The 21620-nt window shown below is 37.7% G+C and overlaps 1 long non-coding RNA gene across 1 annotated transcript in view; it reads right to left on the reverse strand.

Moving 5' to 3' along the window:
• Positions 1 to 3092: 3092 nt before the first annotated feature.
• Positions 3093 to 21620, reverse strand: part of LOC122241137 — a 67316-nt gene continuing 48788 nt past the window's right edge. The window contains exons 4-6 of the long non-coding RNA XR_006221122.1: positions 17836 to 18027; positions 6304 to 6371; positions 3093 to 3331 (exon numbers count right to left, since the gene is read on the reverse strand). This is a non-coding gene — a long non-coding RNA (uncharacterized LOC122241137). The remainder of the gene's footprint in view (positions 3332 to 6303; positions 6372 to 17835; positions 18028 to 21620) is intronic.

The following is a 21620-nucleotide window of genomic DNA, read 5'->3' on the forward strand; positions in this document are numbered from 1 at the left end:
AAATGTCTCTCTATAAAACAGTATTAGTTCAGCTTAGACCGGGAACCTGAGTCTAAGGAAGAAAAGCAAGGAATTGAAATGAGGGAAAATATACTTGAAGAGCGAAAATAAGGTTACCTACCTTTGTGGCGTACAGTAATTAGAAACTGGGGGAAAAATCAAAATCATTAGGGGATTTTTAATATCAGAAGAATTTAGAGGAAAAATATAAAGGTCTACAAGAAACGGTTGCGTGAAAAGTCATAATTAACCCAAATAAAAAGCCTGGAGTCTCCATGTTGCTCCTGTTCTAAGATTTTAAGTGATTTTAGAAATGTGTTTATGATAAAAGTTTTCTGTCACCTATTAAAATGGTATACTTTGAAGTGTATTTGATATCAAAGCAGAATGAAAACATTGAAATGTTCCTTGATATGGTCTAAATGCTATGTCTGTGCCTTGCTTTAAATGCAATGTTTTATTTTTAAAAATAAGTTTCTAGGATGCCTCAAGATCAATGAACACAAGTCCCCTAGGGAAATGATAAGTTTTTAGATGACATTGGTATAGAGTACACACAGGTATCAACACGTACCAAAGAGTCTTGTGACCTTTCCGCGTTAGAAGGTTGCTGAGGAACACTGCCCCTGCCTCCACGAAGAATAAACAAACATTTGGGAAAGAGAGAATCAGATCCACTCAAGGAAACATTGATTAGCAGTCCAGCCTGATTCGCCTATCAATGAATCATGTATAAATGATGAATCAAGTGAGCGACTGAAGATCAAAGACCATCAGCACGTAAAAGTAAAGACTCAGAGTTAACCTCCACGTGAGATTAGACATCTACTGAGCCAGCGCCTCTGCCCTCCCTACAACACCCCTCCTCATGCTTTGTGTGCAGTACAGCATCAGTAGTTTTCTAATACCTTCTATATTTAAGCCACTGAGCTAGCCTTCTCATGAAAACGTGCCTAAATCTTTCCTTTGAACATCCTCAACAGGAAATTGTAATTTCTGAGAGGAGTTTGGTTTTGAAAACAGGCATGAGTTATTTGTAGCCTTGTTCAGTGACTCAGATGAGTAAACAAACCAAACAGTCCACATGTGATCAAAACCCATGTGTGCACTCCCTTGGCCTTCACCGCCCTTTAGTGACATCATCTGTTTATAAGGCTGATCTTCCCACTAGACCACAAGCTTCTCAAGGTCAGGAATCAAGCTATTGCCATCATTCTATTTCAACTCCTAGCACATTGCTCATTGGTTGAAAAGAACTCATTTTTTTTTTTGTATGGTCCATAAATTGCTTCTGAAGGTATTATTCCAAAAGAGAATAATAAAACATGAATATCTTTGTGTTAAGCATTAACTATTTGGATGAAAAAAACATACATGTTCTGAAATTTAAAAGCCAAATCCCTTTATGTATAGGTCAATGCAGAATATCTACTATAAATTGACAAAATTTCAATACAGTGCTGATAGATGCAAATTCTTTAAAATGGATGTCGTGTTATATATCCTTATTTCTTTTTTTTTCTCCCCGAGTGGCATGTATAACTCTGAACTCATCTCTCGCTTCCAGAGCTAAAGAAACCTTCCTTCATGCCTTTTGTTCATTTGGAGAACACGTGGAAGTGTATTTCTCATGCTCTGCATATATGAGTTGGAAAATCTACCTCACATTTGGCAGATTTATGAATGAGAAATTTCTAATTCCATTTCTAATTCTCATTTAATTTCTAATTCTAGTTTGTGATTATTGATTCAACAGGGGAACAGTAACTGCACCTAAATGGACGCCTGTTTGAAAATGTCTTAAGACTTTACAAAGGAGGCAGGAAGTGATAAGACTACCAGATAGAACTAACAGGCAGGCTAATGGTTGTATCAGTTTAAAGTCAAGAAAAGAAAAGGGTCTAATCACACTGAAGTTCTAGCAGTAAAAGTCCATTTAAAGATATATTTGAAAATGGGGACGGGAGCCTGGGTGGCTCTGTCAGTTAAGCTTCTGACTCTTGATTTTCTCTCAGGTCATGATCTCACAGGTCCTGAGATCAAGCCCCCCAGCAGGCTCTATGCTGACAGTACTTAGGATTCTCTCTCTCCCTCCTCCATACTCTCTCTCTCTCTCTCTCAAAATAGATTTTAAAAAAACATAAAAAACTAAAATGGGGAATGTTGCTGAAGTACAAAGGAACTAAAGTTGTATACTCAATAACATTGTCAACTCCCACGAGTATTCAAAGTTATGTTCCAGAGTTTGAGGCAGAGGTTATCCAAATACACATTTACTTGAAGAATGGACAGGCTGAGGAGGAGATACAGAAAAATGTACACAAATGTCAGTCTAAAGTATGTTTCCTCACAAATACTTAGAAACTGCTGGGGTTTTGTTGTTGTTGTTGTTTTAGCTACACATGGTAATATCTTTATTCAATGCAGTGCAATAGTTCAGTAAAGAGTACGTGTGTTTTGTTTGTTTCCAGGGGGAAAAAAACTGCCAATCTCCAGTGATACTCCTTTCATCTTTTTTCTAATCTAATATTTTGATTATATTTATCTAATAGGTTGAAAACTCCCATGACTTTGCACAAGTGGTTTGCACTAATTAAAAAAAGAAAGAAAGAAAGAGAAAAGAAAAAGGTAAATGTGGAACACACATAAAAGGCATTTTTACATAAATGTCTCTGTAAAATGACCAAAGAAGTGAAGAACACTTTAAATTCCATTCACTTTTTTCATATCAATTTTCAAGTAGATTTGTGTATGTTTCATAAGTTCAAAATTCAGTTAAATGTAAAGAACTTTATTCTGATAATGACAGTCTATTGACCGAGAGCGCATGAGAATGAGAAATGTAATACAACCTAGAAATACTTAGATTGTAGCTAGAGAAAAATGGGCTATAAATGAGGGATTCTTGGGCCCAGACGTGCTATAGTATGAATGTGTTTCTAATCATTGAAAATCATCACCGTGCAATATTTAAACTAAGAATGCTGCATTTCTAAACTTGGAAAAACTGATCTCATGTGAACAAAATCGTCCTCAAAATTGGATATAATGTTCAATAATCTGAGTTCACAAAGATGTTTTAAACAGCAAGGCATTTAATGTTGCCATCCAGATACTGCTCTGATGTCTGAGTGCACGTAGATCCGAAATTTGCTGATGCGGGAGCCGGTGAGCACACTTCCTTTCTGGATTTCTTCCCCATCCAGAAACAGAACAGGAAGGTCATTTGTGGGGCTGGGGGCACCGAAGAGTATGTGTGCGAGTAGTACGAGATGACTTACTTGGATTATGATCTCTTCGGCCATCGAGCATGTAATGCATATTTTTTAATCTAGAAAGAAACAGAAAATATATGTAAGTGATAAAGCCTGCAAAAAAATAAAAATTCTTTTTAAACTATATATATATGTGTGTGTGTGTGTGTCTGTGTGTCTGTGTGTCTGTGTGTGTGTGTGTATACACATACATATATATATATGACACTAATACTAGTGAGAAACACCCACAACTAATTGTTATACGCTCCTCTAACCATTACAAGAGGCAAAGCCACTGAACCTCAAGGAGATCTGCGAACTATATTTCAGGAGCAAGCAAACAAACAAAATCCTAAAAAAAAAAAATAAATGCGATAGCCAAGCAGATGAAGTATCAGGTTTCCCTGGATGTCACAACACAGGACAGTGTATTACTAAACCACTGGTTAAACTACTAGTGAAAGAGTATTTGCTGTCTATCAAACGTAGGCCGATGGTTGCAATAAATACTTCTCTCTATATATCACTGGCTACCTGCCTATCTGTAATTTCAGGCCTTTTGAAATTTTATCTCATGAAATATTAAGATACGCTTGTTCTCTGCTATTTTTAGGCCTGTTTCTCAAAAGTGTTCTATTTGTATCATACATCAAAAAAGAAGACAGTGGCTGTGTGTTTCTTCCCTTTGTTGGGATATGTGGAAGGAAGGGAGTGGAAGTTATTTTGGGCGTGAGTTTGTCTCTGGTCAGCTGAAACACAGCAGTGAAGTAATTTCCATTTAAGTCTTGGCTTTGCCACTCAGTTTGTAATAAGCCAGAAGTATCCCACGGAAATCAGAACACAAATCCCTAATGGTTGCCAGAGAAGACACAGAACATCAGAAGAATAACATTTATAAGGTGGAGGGAGTGGTCAGTGGTCTTTCACAGCACAAGCCAGCAGCCTCATCAGAAGTTAGGGTCGGTAGATGCTATTCACTTGTTCAAAAATCTCACAGTTGTGTAAAAGATGGTGGCAGCTGGGTTGTTCTCAATCCGGTTCTTGATGTGAAGAAAATAGGAGGAATTACTGGGTGCGAAGGACAAGATGGAGGCACTTTCTGAAGCAATTTTACATTAATAGCTCTCTTCACTTTTAAATGAGCTGAATAGTGAAAGGGAGTGTCAACATTCCCCAACTCACTTCTCCTTCGTGTTTTGACAATGTTCCCTGACCTAATAGCATCAAGTTTTGCAAACTCTCTTGCCTAAATGGCAGTTCTGCATATTAAGTTAGCTCTGTTTTGCTAGGGTGTCAGAATCTTGCTGATTTTCACTCACTGATGTGGAAGACTTGCTTCTATCAATCAGCAACATCCTTAGCAATTTATACATTCCGTGTAAACTGAAGCAAGATATGGTGTCCCATTTTTAAAATTTTGTCTATACTCATCGTTTTTAAAAGTGTAATCTGGAGGCTCTGAGCCCCTCTTCTAAAGGTGGATGATTTACTTTTGAAATGGCTTTTCCCTGGGCAAGATCAAATGCCCATGCGCAAACCAAATCCATAAAGTAACTTCCCCATCATCTGCAATGTGTTTCATGGGAATAAATAATATGGTCACACAATTTTACTGGTGGAGAAACCCTTAAATATCACCTATGACATTTATTTCATGTCACCGCAGAGGAACATGACATTCATTTCTTGTCACCGCAGAGGAAACAGAAGCTCAGAGAAATTAAGTAACTTTCCTAAGAGAGAGTAAATCACACTTTGGTGGTGGGGGGGACGGGATGGCACCCAGAAGTTTTCATCCTTAATCCAGAATTCTTATCTGAACATTTACAAACATTACTCTAAAAAGTGTACATCACAACTTCTCTTTTACAAATTTCCTCTCCCTCTTCTCTCTCTCTCTCTCTCTCTCTCTAGTTCTCCAGTTTTAGTTTTTCTTCATCTTGAGAGTTAGAATCAACAATTCTGTTCCTGGAATACTTTGTTTTAATACATTAGTTACCTTTTTTTTTTTTTCAATGCCTGTACTCAAGGCCATCAATAGCAAAAGTGTTCAGAAGTACACATTCCATAAAATGAAACTGCTAATCTACACTACCATTTTTTTACTTAACAAAATTAGTCTGCCCATGTAAACCCTGGGTAGGCAAGTTGGCACTTAGAACACAACAGAGAACCACATTTGTGACATCGATAGATAACTATTAACTCCTTTTAAGCTTTCAAATGCCTCAGAAATGTTGGAGCAAAGGATCTAAAAACTGCAGATCGTATTCAAATGAATCAGGATAGAGCAGATGGTTGAAGAAGGCACACAAGCAAGAAGGAAATCTCCTGTTCTCCCTTTCTGATTGCTTTGCCCACAGAGGAATAACGATTCAAAGAAAATCAGTAATCATGGCGGATGTCATTAGCATATTCCCAATAAGGCAGCTTACATAAAAATTCCCAGAGAAAAGGAATGACTGCTTGAAGATCAATGTGCAAAGAGCACATTTCCAGCTGCCTGCCTTCTTCTAAAATGTGAGCTATTTAAGACTTTTAAAAATTAAAGTTTGTAAAAGATATGGGCAAATACTGGAGTGTTGTTTAAATTAATAATGATGATTATTATAAGCAAAATAAAGCAGGTATATTTGCAGGTGGTCAATGATTAGAATGCTTTAGTATCTTATCCTTCACATTTCTTGATCAAATTCCACTTGGGCTGCAACAAAGTCCAAAGACTTATTAAAATATTGAATATCCCTTTTCTTCTCACCCCACTGTAACGGAAGATTAAATAAGTCACAGTGAGGCACCTTCACTGCTTTATCGTGAATCCATGTGGTAAAATGTGTTTTCCCCCTCTTGATTGATGAGCAGAAATCACTGAAACGACCCGACTACTCTAAATAAAAACTTGCATGAAACAATTTCAAAAGGGGAAAAATTCTAATATAGGTAACTATGAATTTAATGTGTCAATACTGAGAAAACATTTTGGAAGATGTGTTTTAAATTAAATGCTGAACGAGAAAATAATGACTTAGAGTCATATATTACACACCTGATGAGAGTTTGTCATCGGCATACATCTCTTGTTGCCCTCGTGTATGGTTCCTACACTTCTAGTTCCTGAAGGGACACAAACATCCATTTTGTCGAGGTTGAATATTTAACCCTCAACCATGAGACTAAAGTATTTCTCCTTTATAGGAAGAACAGCGGTCACCAAATATATAAACACCTTAATCAATAATAAATCTCCTCGTAAATTAACCATGAGACACAATATTGGCAGGTCTTCTTGTTAAAAAGAGAGGACCCAGGTAATGTTATCATTGATTGGACCAGTAGGAGGCAGATGGTTAAATAACACAATAGGAAATGTCACAATAGTTTTAATTTTATTATTGAAACCCAAATTTCACTGGCAGTAGACAGATTGCCTTCATTTTTCATCCATAAAACAACCATCTTGAACGTTTCATCAAAAAGAACTTTTCTTACACTGGCATTGCAACCAATAAAACCTTTTATGCATGGCAAGTTGGCAGAAACTATTAATAAAATGTCTGTCAACTGCACATCTCTCTTTTTTTTTTCTTTAGCAAAAAAGGGGGGAAATCATTAATTACAGTTTCTGTCACACACAAAAGAAACAGTGATTGGTCTGGTTTCTTAACAGCCTGAATTCACCTAGTGACCACCTCTTCTGTTGAATTTGAAAAGGGATAGGTCCTTATCCATCTAAACAAAAAGCTGCAGAGCAATCAGAACACATTGCCTGTGTCTGCCTGGGCAACAAATGTGGTATTTTAGGTTGACTCTGAAAGAGGATTATGAATATGGATAGAATGCAAATACTTCATCTATCTTAATCAGAATACAGGAATTCAAGCTGTTGAGGAAAAAAAAAGACCTTAGAATTCCCATACAAGGAAAGAAATTTTATAGTGCTTATTGAATTTAGAAGACAGAGATTAGAAATGAACTTAATGAATCCGTTCATCAGAAGGCAAGCAACAGACTTAGCAACAAGTGTAGCTCAATTACCCTGATGACAAATAAATATAATGAACTTTCAGAGAGGGAAACAACTGTTTAGCACAATTAAAAAAGAAAACGATTTTCCCCCCTTTGCCTTTCTACCTGACACAAAGTTTTTTTTCCTCTATTAACTGTCTTTAAAACCCTCTCCATCCTCCTAAGGTGATCTTTTCTCAAACGAGTTTTGCAGTACGTTGTGCATAGTGGAAAAGAGAAAGCACAACTACGCTATTTCTGTCACAAACACAGAGAACAAAAGGGCCAGGAATGATACGCATAGGTTCCTTCTGAATTTGCAACAAGGTTTTTAGCAATAACACAGTGTAGAAAGCTGCCAGTTTTCTTTATTATTTCAATTTATCTGCTCCAAGTAAGTCAACCAAAAGGTCTAGGTAGCCAGGTTCAACTGGTCTGGGTTCCCCATTTCTTTCACATTTAATGCATGCATTTATTCCAGGCACTAGAGTGTTGAAATGCAAGAGCTTTTCTTTTGTCTTTTATTTAAAGAGACTTTTTGATTGAGCGTACTTTTTAATATGAATACTAACAATGATCAGTCCATGATGCTATAGGTTTTTAAAATATGCGCTATAATTATTTTATGAATTTAATGAATCAATCTACAGGTTTATCACAAGTTTATGTTGTAATATATCTGTATTCAATTTCCAGCTCTACTTGTGATTAGTTGTGTGACTTCAGGCAAGTTGTTTAACCTTTCTCTGCCTCAGTCTCCTCATCTAAAAAAGAGGAAAATACTAGTAGCTACATCATATAAAGATTAAATGATTTGAAGTCTATAAAGTCCTAGACCCCTAGCGGGACATAGTAAGTGCTATATAATTGTTAGTCATTATTATGAACTGGCCCATTTTCATTTGATCCAAAGCCAAAAATGTAAAGATGTGAACTAAGTTTCAGTGCATACACTAAATCTTATTCGTTCTTGACTGCTAACAGAATAGGTATGGTAAAAATTCTAATGAGAATTTTACAGAATAAAAGTAGGGACCACTCAATTTGATGGTTAGAGGACAATAACCCTGGTAATGTTCAAGTATGTGTTGTTTCTTTTCTGTTAGGAAAAAAAAAAAAAAAAAAAAAAAAAAAGAAGGCTATAAAAATCTGCCCAGTATCAGAATTGATATCATCTTGTTTGTAAAGTCTGAATCCAGAGTAGGAGATGACTGTGCTGTTTCTTACTCTAACATATGCATATGTACGTATGATATATATATGGACATATGTATATATGTCATCTTTATAATCTTTTTTCAAAAACCTCTGTTGAATAGAACTTTATTACCACTGGTTAAAAATGTCATATCACAAGAATCTGGCAAGCATTCAGAACCATTTAATCTTTCATCAAGGTTTAATCAGAAGAGGTTTATATCTCTTTTGTGCATTGTCAAGTGCCCACCACAATTTGTCTTCCCCATACTGGACTGACAGATTGAGAGAATAAGCAAAGAGCCGGAACATTGGAGCATAATTGCAGTGTCAGCACTGTTAACTGTATTTATGAGAAGAGAGTTAACACTATGACATTAATAATTTCATCAGATTACACATGTTTGCTTGACAAACAAGCAAGCTATTCTCTTTAAATTATCTGTGACTAGTGCCGTTTTCAGCTGGAGAACAGCCATGAATTCCAGTTTAAAAAGAAAAATAAACTCACCAAAACACCATTCAACTTACATTGTTATGTTTGGGGAGAGGAAAAAAAAAATTAAGTCTTTAAATATTTGCATTGAGCCAGATTTCATAAATCCTGGTTTCCTGTCAATAAGAAAGAAAAAAAAATGGTTCGGAACGTACAATAAAAAAGAAGGGCCAGGAAGTATAATAATTGTGTCTAGCTTGTACTGTAGTGTTCAAAAATAGCTTCAGGCAGAGACATGAAGTCTTTTAGTTTGCCTTGACTTTTTAAACCACTAGATGCTCACCTGCAGTGGTTTCTGTGATTTGTGGCAGCTTACCAAAGGCACAGGATAATAAAGACAGTTTGTTACCCTCTAATTTTGGAGGGGCATAACACATGAAGCTTGTACAGCAATCTCTTACCTACATATTTCACTCCATAAGGGGAAACAATAAGAGAGAACATGACATGTATTAGAGAAGTAAATTACAATGTTATACTCTTTGGTCCAATAAACCATTGTGGGCTGTCATGCTCCTGACTACTGAAGTGTTGTTTTATGCTACAGCTTAATCAGCTGGGTCTAGGCTGCGCTTTCATACGCCAGTGCCTTAGGCGGCATAAATGCTATGATTCACACACGTGATCACAGGAGCCTATATGGTGAGGTCTGCACGACCTGCCATGAAATTATTGGCCCAGGTCATGAATCTCTTTGCACTTAATTTAGAAGAGGGAATGGACTTGAACCCGATTGTTAAAATTATCACAAAACGTCAAGCTACCTGTTTGTCTTATTTAATAGGAGCATCTTGCTGGTATTGGTTCTAACAAAAGTAATGTTTCATCATTGGAGCCTAGAATCTATGCCCTTGTGAGAACCTCTCAGGCAGAAAGCATCTGTATTTATGAAGCTTGTGTGAGGCAGCATAATGTTGACCTGAACGCAAAAAGTTAAAAAGAGATATATTAATGACATCAGTAGCAAGTCCCAAAACAAAAACCCACCACTTCTACAAACACATACAAAATCAACTGTCAAAGGAAAGTATTTGTACTATTGTTTTTATAATTCTGCTAGGAGTTTTGTATTCACTTTCATCATTCTATGGCAGTATTGATGACATACCAAAAACAAATAACATGACAGTAATAAATTATATGTTTATTATATATATGATATATATATCATATATATTCACACACGTATGTACATAATCTCCATTACAAATACATGGAGCGACGCCTGGGTGGCTCAGTCAGTCTTGAAAAAACTAGTGACACCTGGGTGGCTCAGTCAGTTAAGTATCTGACTTCAGCTCAGGTCATGATCTTGGGGTTTGTGAGTCCAAGCCCTGCGTCGGGCTCTGTGCTGACAGCTCGGAGCTGGAGCCTGCTTCAGATTCTGTGTCTCCCTCTCTCTCTGTCCCTCCCCTTCTTATGCTCCCTCCCTCTCTCTCTCTCTCTCTCCTTTTCTCTATCAAAAATAAATAAACATTAAAAAAATTTTTTTAAAAAGGAAAAACTAATAGATCTGGTGAGTAAGAAGGAATAATATATTTGTGGACTGAAAAAAAAATCTCAATTCAGTAACTTAGAAATGATATCACTAGAGCTTTAAACAAAATGAAGAAAAAATATTAATGAAACATATAGGTAAAGCAAATTTTCCCTGTTATCAAACAACAACAGAAAGCAAGTGGTGGCAGCGATGTGGAGAAATTGAAGCCCTGTACATTGCTGATGGGAACGTAAAACGACGTACCACAGTGAAAACAGTACAGCAGTCCTCAAAAATTAAATCTATATTACCATATGATCTAGCAATCCCACTTCTCAGTACATACCCAAGAGAATTGAAAACAGGAACTTGAATAGATATTTGTACACCATTGTTCATAGTAGTATTATTCACAATAACCAAAAGATGCAAATAACTCAAATGCTCATCTACAGAGAAATGTACAAAATGTGGTATATACATAAAGTGGAGTATTATTCAGCCTTCAAAAAGAATAAAATTCTGACACAAGCTGCAACACAGATAACCTTGAAGACATTATGCTCAGTGAAATAAACAAGACACAAAAGGACAAATATTGTATGCGTCCATTTATGTAAGGTGACTGGAATAATCAGTTCATAAAGACAAAGAGTAGAATAGTGGTTACCAGGGGCTGGGAAGAGTGGTGAATGAGGAATTATAGTTTAATGAGTACAGAATTTCAGTTTGGGATGATGAAAAAAGTTCTTGAGACGGTTAGTGGCAATAGTTGCAAAACAGTGAATGCACTTAATGTCACTGAATTGCACACTTAAAAATGGCTAAAATGGTAAATCTTACGTTATATGTGTGTGTGTATATATATATATATATATGTTTAATTTTTTTATGTTTTACTTTTTATATTTGAGAGAGAGACAGAGAGACAGAGAGCGAGTAGGGGAGGGGCAGAGAGACAGAGACAGAATGCGAGGCAGGCTCCAGGCTCCGAGCTGTCAGCACAGAGACCAACGCGGGGCTCAAACTCACGAACTGTGAGATCACGACCTGAGCCGAAGGTGGACGCTTAACCGACTGAGCCACCTAGGTGCCCGTGTTATATATATTTTACCACAATAAAAAAGTGTCTTAAAAAAATAAAGTCCTTATCCACCCCCCCAAAGCTAGATAATATCTAGAACTAATAATTTAACTATCAGAAAGGACAAATATAAATGTACTAACTTCAGTTACAGTAAAATCTCAAAGTCGTGGGTTTTAAACTGATGTCACATGTTCAAGCTAGGTCAAAAATTCCTATGTATTACATAGATACCCTTTGGTATAGAGACCCGAGGTGCTCATCAGTAAGTATCCTTAGTTTCTGGGGCAAAGTTCACTGCTGTTGCAAAGTTCATTGTGTAACGATAGATTCGATGCCAGTATTAGAAAAATGCCGGTAAGAAAGTGTTTACATTTATAAAATTTACTCTGTTCGCTTCTTTATACAAACACGGCATTTTAGCGCTCAAATTATGAGTAAACTTTTATGAGCTTTACCAAGGACATCTGATGATTTGTCCAGAAGTACCTCCTAATAATGTATTGGTAGACTGTTCTGGAATATTTCTGCTCTGTAATTTTTTTCCCCTTTCTTTTAATGTTTATTTTTGAGAGAGAGAAACAGAGCGTGAGTGGCAGAGGGACAGAGAGAGAGGGAGACACAGAATCCGAAGCAGGCTCCAGGCTCTGAGCTTTCAGCACAGAGCCCAATGTGGGGCTTAAACTCGCAAACTATGAGATCATGACCTGAGCCGAAGTCAGATGCTTAACTGACTGAGCCACCCAGGTGCCCCAGCTCTGAGATTTTACTAGCTGTCTGGGCCAGCTTCTGTGTGTGTTCGGGGTACAGTACAACTTATTTCAGCTGCTGTAACTTGACATCCTGTTTAGTAATAGTTTAGACCCAGTTTTGAAAGTGTGCTTTATGCCTGATCATGTGTGTATTCTGGTTCACTCACCTAGGTACAGAGCGTGTCTCTGTTTCAACATTAACATCAATTACAACAGCAGGATCCTGAAACCAGGAATTGAGAAACACCTGACTTTCTATTCTGTTGTGTTTTTACTTTCTTACATCTACCTCAGTTTTTGATGTGGGATCAATATCATTACATCATTTTCGTTAGTATCATTTAGAAAGCACCGCATTATACACAAGATGGGCCTGAATGTTGTGCTAAAGATCATGACCGGTGAATTGGGTCCTTTCCTTCTGCCTGGAGGAATTTCTGTTCCTATTCTGAGAGACACAGACTGATGAGCATGCAGAATTAGAGGGAATGCAGAAACCAGTAGGGCAAAGTAACCAACACTGTGGCACTTGCATCAAATACAGGTTAAGAGTAAACTTCTTTTAGTGTGAAATCCAAGAATATGATGAGTCTGGAAAGAGCAGGACCCAAATGGCAGCACCTTTCTAAATAGCCCAAGAAAGGCTGCTTCATAAAATATTAAGAACTTGAAGGAAAGAGGTGGATTTACTCTGGTAAAAGGTTCATTTAAAATTCTGTGAGGTCAATAAATTACCACTTAAGATGACATTTCCCAAAATGTGTTCCAAAGAATACTTGTTCTAAGCAGGGGGGCGGGGGGGGGGGGGGGGAAGAGGGAGGGAGAGTCCCAAGGTCCAATTGACTGCTACATTAGATCTCTGTTGGAGATTGACAAGCAACACTGAGCTATTATCAAAGGCCTGTTAAGTCCAGTGATAAAGAAGATAGTTGAGTTTCGTTTAATCCAGTCTTTCCCAAATTTGTTTGTGACCTTCAACCACTCCTTCTCTCTCCCCACCCCCATTCATCAATCTAACAAGTGTTCACAGAGGGCGCACTCCAGCCAGGCAGTGTTCTAGGCCCTGGGGACATGGCAGTGAAAAAAAAAAAGACTTTCTTTGGCCAACTGTATGATTAAGAGAAGACAGACAATGAGAAGACAGTGCTGTACATAATGTGTCAGAAAGAGTTAAGCGCAACTGAAGAAAACATTTCGAATAGCAAGGGGAGAGCGTTGCTGTTTTAGAGAAAATGGTCTGGGTTAAGATGACAGGAGGCACCGATGACATGTGTTGATTTGATCAGTTGCTGGCAGACCAATGGCAGCACCAGGGGAATGTGAGAGCTAACACTCCCCTTGAGAGGGAGCCCCTCAGCACTCTCTCTTCGACTGAAGAAGGCTGACATCGGTAGCAAAGTTCTGCATAGACACACTAGCATTAAGCAATTCTAATAAGGGATTGACTCTACTCATGTGGATGGGCAAATGGCTCATCTTCTAGTGGCAAATGAACTATTTGGGTCTTCTAGGGGATTGTTCATTTACTAATTAATTTATAAATTGTGTGCTCCTTGGGTTCTAATTAGTGGCATTCTCCTCCGTGGCCACATATTATGGAAATGTGCTACTTTCAAGTCCTCCGTTTCAAATTGTATGATGGCCATTTATCTTGCTCCTTGATGAGAAGGCAGCATGACCAGTAGGAACTGGTCATACACTATTTGTCATAACCAGAAAGGTAGCTACCAAGTTGCTGAGCTGTGATGAGTGGAGCAATGACAGGGAACTGACAGGTTTGCTGCCTGAGTTGATTCTGGATATCACAAGAAGGGGTTCCATTTACTATCGTTGTGATCAATACTGAATGACTCCTTCAAAGGTAAAATCATTTAGAAATCTGGAAAGTTTACCTTATGGTACTTGGGGACACATCCCACTTTCTACTTCCTTGGTAGAAATATTTCCTAGTTGCACAGCCAGCTACGTAGTTTGTGGAGTTCAGTGCAAAATTAAAATGTGGGTCATATTGTTCAAAAAGTGAGGGCGGGGGATGGTATTAAAGGTCCTAAAATACACAGATTTCTTTTCCTCTTGTACATAGTCTCATACGTGTGACTTATGTTCGTGTTTATTTGCTACTTCATGCCGTACTAAGTAAATTTTAAGCTATCAGCATGAATTTTGCCAATTTTATATCACGCAATGCCCATTTTATAAGAGCATTTAAGTCACACGGAATCACTGAAATCACACAACTCCTATTTTGTATACTAGATATGTATATGCATTTTATTCTTACCAGAATAGTGGAAAGACAACACAGAGCTAACTCGGTTGGCTTTATTTCACTTCTTGATTTATGCACATTCTACCATCACTCTCCACCTCACAGAAGAGTAGGAAGGCTGAACAGGAAAGACCTAGGTGTTGCCCTACATTTTCCCTTCTATGTCATCATATCACCACCATCTCAGTAACAGACATAACCCATTTCCCTTGTGCTCACTTTGAAACTCAGTGAGCTTCCACACACACATGATGGGTCCACTGGAATTCAGTGCTCATTGGGTACCACAGATGCTCTCTGTTCATGGGAGATAAGGAACAAGAGACACATGTATTGCGTGTATCTCCTTGGTTTTTGTCCATGCTCCATCATTCTGTTAGACTTCATACAACACAAATCCAAAGATAAAAATATTAAGAATGTCATACATCAAACTAAAAAGTTTCTGCACAGCAAAAGAAATAATTCACAGAATGAAGAGACAACCTAGGGAATGAAAGAAAAAAAATTATAAACAATATGTCAGTAAGGGGTTAATATCCACAATATATATGGAACTCGTGTGACTCAATAGCAATCATGGTCATTATCATCATCATCTGATTAAAAGATGGACAGGAAACCCGACTAGACATTTTTCCAAAGGAGACACACAAATACCAAGAGGACAAGAAAAGATGTTCAACATTATTAATGATTAAGGAAATTAAAATCAAAACCATCATGAAATATCACCTCACACCTGTTAGAATTCTAGACAATTCTCAAAAAAACAAAACAAAACAAAGCCAGGAGACACCGAGTGTTCATGAGGATGTAAGAAAAGCGAACAATTGTGCACTGTTCATAGGAATCTGAATTGGTACATATATCATGTGAAACAGTATGGAGGTTCCTCAGAAAATTCAAAACAGAGCTGCCACATGATCTAGCAATTCCACTTCTGGAATACATAATGGAATATTATTCACCCATAAAAAAAGAATACAATCCTGCCATTTGCAACAACAGGGATGGACCTTGAAAGCATGATACTAAGTGAACTCTGTTAGGCAGAGAAAGACAAATACTGTATGATCTCACTTATATGTGGAATCTAAAAAAAAAAAAAAAAAAAAAAAAAAAGCCAAGCTGATAGAAACAGAGAATAAAATGGACTGAATGGGCTGGAAGGGTGGAAAAAATGGGGAGACGTTGGACAAGGGTACAAATTTCCACTTATAAGATGAATGAGTCCTAGGGATCTAATATTCAGCATGATGATTATAGTTAAGAGTACTCTATTCTGTACTTGAAAGTTGCGAAGAGAATGGGTTTTAAATGTTCTTACCACACACAAAAGTACAATTATGTGAGGTGATGGATGTGTTAACGAATCTTATTGTGATAATCATTCCACAATGTAGACAAATCAGATGACCACATTGTACATCGTAAACTCACACAGTGTTCTATGTCAATTATGTATCAGGAAAAACTGGGGGGAGGAATGAAATTCACAGAAGGAGGCTAAAAAGAAGGCCTAATTAGTGGGAAACATAGTCTGATAAATCAAATTGATTCCAATCTTACTAGTCAATTTAAATAATGGAATTCATTAACAGCATCAAATCTGGATTAAAGAAAGGGAGAAGAAAGAAGTTGTTTCAATACAAGACTTTCACTGGCTGGTGTCACATGATATCCATCTGATTATACGGCTCATAATAAAGCATACTCCACAATTATTGAAAAATAGGAATTTCGAGACTGTGGCAGCAGAGCATTAAATCCTGAGGCCCTGTGCCCGGGCTGTATGCGGAATATCACCTTTATACAGCACAAAGTGGGGACCATAGATGAGGTATTGCCATCTCCCAAGAAATGTTACAAACTCTGTTTCTTCATTTATTTTCCAGATCTACCTCTGACATAACCTTTAGAAGGTGAAATATTCACCAAGAATATATATTAAATATTAGTTTGAAAATAGCTTCAGGACTTAGTTTGAACAACTAAGCTCAAACTGCTCCCAGCCCATGTGCCCTTTTTCTGTAGGCTCCATTCAAGAAGTGTGCGATCCACCAGAGGAACTGTTCTTCCATCTTTCAATGCAATATCGTAGCTCCTCTTTCCCTCTTCTCATGCTAAAATCGCACTTTGATTAAAGTCGCCCTTTGCTTCCTCCTTTCTTTCAACCACTGCCACATTCCTCACCCATCAAATCCCTGTCTTGCAGAATGATTAAAATCTAGAGTAATGGAGTACCACAACTGCCAAAATGAATCGGAGATCAATGCACAACAACACACAAAGCCAACAGGCCTGCTCATAATTCTGATACCCCATTAACTGCATCTTAGGGTCTAGTGGCCTTTGTTTCTCTTGGGCACAATACAGCTCTCATTCAGCTCAAGGTGTACTGTCTTTTTTTCGTGGGAAATCACTCAGAAAAAAATACATCAGTGACATGCCAAAAACGATGCCGCCGATATTAGTAAGAAACAAAAAGCTGCTTCCCGGCTCATTCTTTAGCACTCTATCTGCCATCCTACACTGTTTTGACCTCCTGCCCTATTCACGTACGTGCTTTGTAACCCAAGTGGAATAGACAGCCTTTTGACAGACAGTTCGTATGAATTTACTGTAAACCTGGTGCCTGTCTGCATTGTGGAAGAAATCATATTACCAGATTCCTAACAAGAAGCATTATTATGTTAGAAACTGTTAAAAAAAAAAAACCATGAATGAAAAAAGCCTCCTTTACACAGAGCCTGAAGAACTAGTTCAAGTAACAAAGCCCTATTTTTCCATCTTTTATGTAAAGCAAATGGATTAACAACTGGCACCAAGCTGAACTGACACCTGCCTCACTGTGCCAGGCAGGCTCTCTATTGAGTTGTTTGCACCAGCCATTTCTTGTGTGCAAACAGGAGGAACTTGTTCGGGCAGCAGCCGTGCTGAATGGGATGTGAGGATTTAGTGAAATACATGCTGGGGACAACTTTCTTAATCCTTGCAAGTCCGCCCGACAGAGGGAATTCCAGGGTGACAGATGAAGGAAGACCCCGAGGCTTTCTCTGCACACATTCAAGTCCAGAAAAGGAAGTTTGTGGAGCTTTGCTACATATTCAGCGTCTGTTCACTCAACAAACACCACCGTCAGGAGCAAAAGTTACATGAATGATGGTAATAAACACACCGGTACCACCCACTGATTCAAGTGTCCTGATGCCTCTTTGGAAATCAAAGGAGTTATCCTGCTAATGAACTAAATTAGACTGAACTAACATTCATGTTAATAATTATTACTTACAGGGCTGGGCTAGCTGTGTTGGGCGTGATAACGATAATGTGAAAGCTGAATATAATAATATTTCTCAGGTGTCTATCCTCCAGTTGAACGCACATTCGACAAGTCCTCATGCGGCTCGATTTTGCAGTCTGGAGGGAATTTTTTCAGAGTATGGATGGCAGATTAGGTCCTAGGTGAGCAATGAAAAGAGGGCTGAAAAACAAAATTCCTTATTAAAACCAGAAGTGTTAACCTGACAAACACACTCATTCAAACTCTTTAATACTATATATGAAATACATATGGTACTCATTTTCCCTTAAAATGAGCCATGATAAAAAACAATTTTATATTCTCAAGGCTAGAACCAGAGAAGATATGCATTGGTGATAATATTGATTTTTTTTTTTTTAATTCTACTGAAAGGCCATTACTAGACATAGGTTATAGTTACAGTGAAAACCGAGAGCTGCTTTTAATCCGCTGGGGGGGAAAAGTTATGTTGGCTCCTTTTTGTCACTGTCAAGGTGTAGAAAGAATGAAAAATACTTTGGTGGATTTCATTATTAGTACACATGAACAGTTTGAACTCTCCATTATTGGGTTGTCTTTTTTCATAGTCAGTGCCTTTTTCAGGCTCCTTTTAAAAAACTATTTGACAAGGAAAAAATAGCTTTCTGGGTTTGATATGTGAGTATATACAAGTTTTCACAAGTTTTCACAAGAAAGTAAATGAAGAGCATGCCCTGCAAGCTTAATCATATTAGCAAGGGACACAATCAAAGCTTCACATTTTTAACTACATCTTGGTGCTTAATGTGAACGTTAAACAAAGACCGTGTGGAAATAGTTCCTGGTCTTGGACCAAAAAAAAAAAAAAAAAAAGTTTTAATAAACAAAATAGATCCCTACGCTTCAGAGTAAACATTATATTAAATCTAAAATAGTATGAAATATCTCAGGTAGCGACAGCCAGATACTACTGTCACTCAACTGTTTCGAATGTGGGGTAACATCCTTCCCAAATAAATCATCATTGGCAATCAATGGTACCTACTGGTACCTCGAGGGATGTTGTCGCCCTTTTAACTAAGACCACAACTAAAGAAGATCACAGACTCCTCGATACACAGATGACTAGGGACCTTTAGGATTGTTCCTTTAATATTTTAGTCCTCCAAAAGCATTGCTGTTAATAAGTATAGGTAACCTGCACCTTTTATTTTCTTTGTGTAGGGAAAAAGGGTGACCAAAAGAGTTTTTTTTTAAATTAGTAATCTCACTTTTCCCACTGAAGTTTAATTGTTTGATATGATTATACTTGCCACATGGTTCTTCTGTGCTGCTTCGTCTTTTAAGGCAGGCAAGGTGAGGCAAAAAGAAAAACACATTTCATGTGAATATTTGACTTTGACACTATTTGGACCAAATTACAGAGAAAACAATGTTCTGGAAATGATTATTTTTTGTTAAACTTATGAAGTGTCAGGGTAGGCCTTAGTGAACCAAGCAAGCACATTTTTCAAATTATTTCAGTAGAGGATGGAGAGTTGTAAAAACAACTTTTTAAATCTCAACATTTGGTAATAGCTCTGTGCCTTTTTTCGTAGAGGAATGCCATCTCTTTAATACGTAGGTGTTTGTCCGTGATGCACATCTGCGTGAACTTAGCATGAGTTTTACCTCATCGTGCTAAATGAGGAAACCAAGTGATTTTAAACATGTGAGCCTCCTACATCTTAATATGTGAGTCTCCAGCCTGCTGCGGGTAGCCTTCAACAGTTTATAGTGTGATGTTTCACATCAATTAAAAAAAGATGAGAGAACGGGTTAGTTGAAGACTTTGTTTCCTTGTAATCAACTGTAAAGAGACCAAGGTCATGTAACAGATTTCTTCTCCTTTCTGTCTTAGCCAGGAAGACTATGTGAATGCAAATTGCTTTATTGGTGAAGGGAATTAAGATTATAAAAAACCAGGCTTAAAGAAGTGCAAAATCAGGGCTGTGTCGGAGCAGGGACAACATAATTGTGGTATGGATTCCCATATGGGACTAAATTATCTAGATTTTAGTAATGTCAGCAGTTCTGTATAGTTGCTGGAACGCGGCCAATGTGCCATATTTGCTTCATTTTTTAAGACGGTTCTGATTCTACACAATTTTAAATATGCAGAAAGCTAAAAGTGTTTGGGTGTTTTGGTGGCACTTCTCAGATACATGTCTATGCATGTCAGGAATTTTATTTGACTATTAAACAGGAAGTGACGCTGGCGTGGCTTTATTTTTCTAAGCGAAATGCCATTTATTATCATTTCTCTCTCAGCTATAAAAATCTTCCTAGCGGGGGGGAAAAATACCCACTTCTGTGAGTACACATCAAGGTTGTCTTCTTTTACAGTGTACCATGCAGTTATACTGTTTTGTAGCAACTCAATAAAGCTGATAGTTTTTCTGGGTAATTACCCACAGCCCCCTGCAGGACAAATTAGCATTCATGACCTGAATAATGCTTACTAGAAAGAGTTCAATGGAATTTACTTAATCAGAATCATTGCTTTCTCTTGGCTAATTTTTTTTTACCTACTCCCCAATGCCTGGTAACAGCAAGTATCTCTCAAGCCAGTGTTTGATAACTGACAGAGGAAAAAAAAAGCATGAATCTTTACATTTTGTAATGTAATTGTGGTCTTAGAAAAATGTATGTTTTTGTGTGAAAATTAAAATATCTATCTTCCTTAAATTTTTCTATTGGGTCATTTTCTCTTTTTCGTGCTTACCGATTTTAGAAAAAGAGAGAGAGATAGACCTTCCATTCGTAATTAATCCTGAACAGTCTCTCAGTTTGCTGAGGACAAACCTGCACAACGGTCACGACTTTGGAGTGGAAATTTGGAGTATCTCTGTATCCCTGGGCATCAAAAAAAGCTGAGAACTTTGTTAACAGACTGTGGGTGTTGTTTTTGATGATTTGATTTCTATTTTGTTTGGCTTTGATTATTTGTTTGATGATTTGAACCAAAATTCCAGGCAATATGGTTATTAGAATATTCAGGGAAATAAGAAGGAAGAAGTAACATTAATTGAACTTCTACTATGTGCAAAACTTCCTGAATCAAAAGCTTACACTGTTTCCTTGTGTGTTGGTTTTTGTGTTTAAGTGTAACGTTCTTACATCTTTAGAAAGGCAAGCAAAAGGAAGTCTTAACCCAATTCCATTTACTGAATCTCTAATTTGGAAAAGATTTCTAACCTGGAAAAGGAGACATGTCTAAAATGCAGTTGCAAATCAATGTCTTTGAAGGACAACCCGCATCCTGATCAGGTAGAGTAGTCCGTGGCAGTGCAACCCTTCCTGTAAATGTTATGTTAGCCGGCTTCTTCCTGGTACCTTTTGTGAATCCCCGTGACCCAGCAGAGTAACAGAATGGTGTGACCTGCTGGGACATGGGCTCCTGGATGGAACTTTGCTGAGGGTTGGAGAGGAATGCAGTTAAGTCAAGCTAAAGGATTCAGGTCTGAGACAAGATCCGAAAAAGCCAAGCAAAATCAGGGTGGTCGTCAGTGTTTCTCCGTACTTCAGGCAGTGGAGACACAGGAATTTTCTGTAGGCTAGGGAAACTTGTCTGGAGGCTTAGTTTGTGTAACAACCTTGCAGTTTTTACTTAAGTGGTGTGGTTGTTTGGGTTTGCATCTTAGGTTTGTTTATTGTTTATTTATTGTATGTTTATTGGAGGTGACTTGAGGGGAAGCTGATGGAGATTACATGGGGTAGTTAGAGCCCCACAAGGAAACCTCTTGGCTCCTCCA

The sequence above is a fragment of the Panthera tigris genome, chromosome C1, assembly GCF_018350195.1.
Source record: "Panthera tigris isolate Pti1 chromosome C1, P.tigris_Pti1_mat1.1, whole genome shotgun sequence".
In the NCBI taxonomy this organism is placed as follows: Eukaryota; Metazoa; Chordata; class Mammalia; order Carnivora; family Felidae; genus Panthera; species Panthera tigris.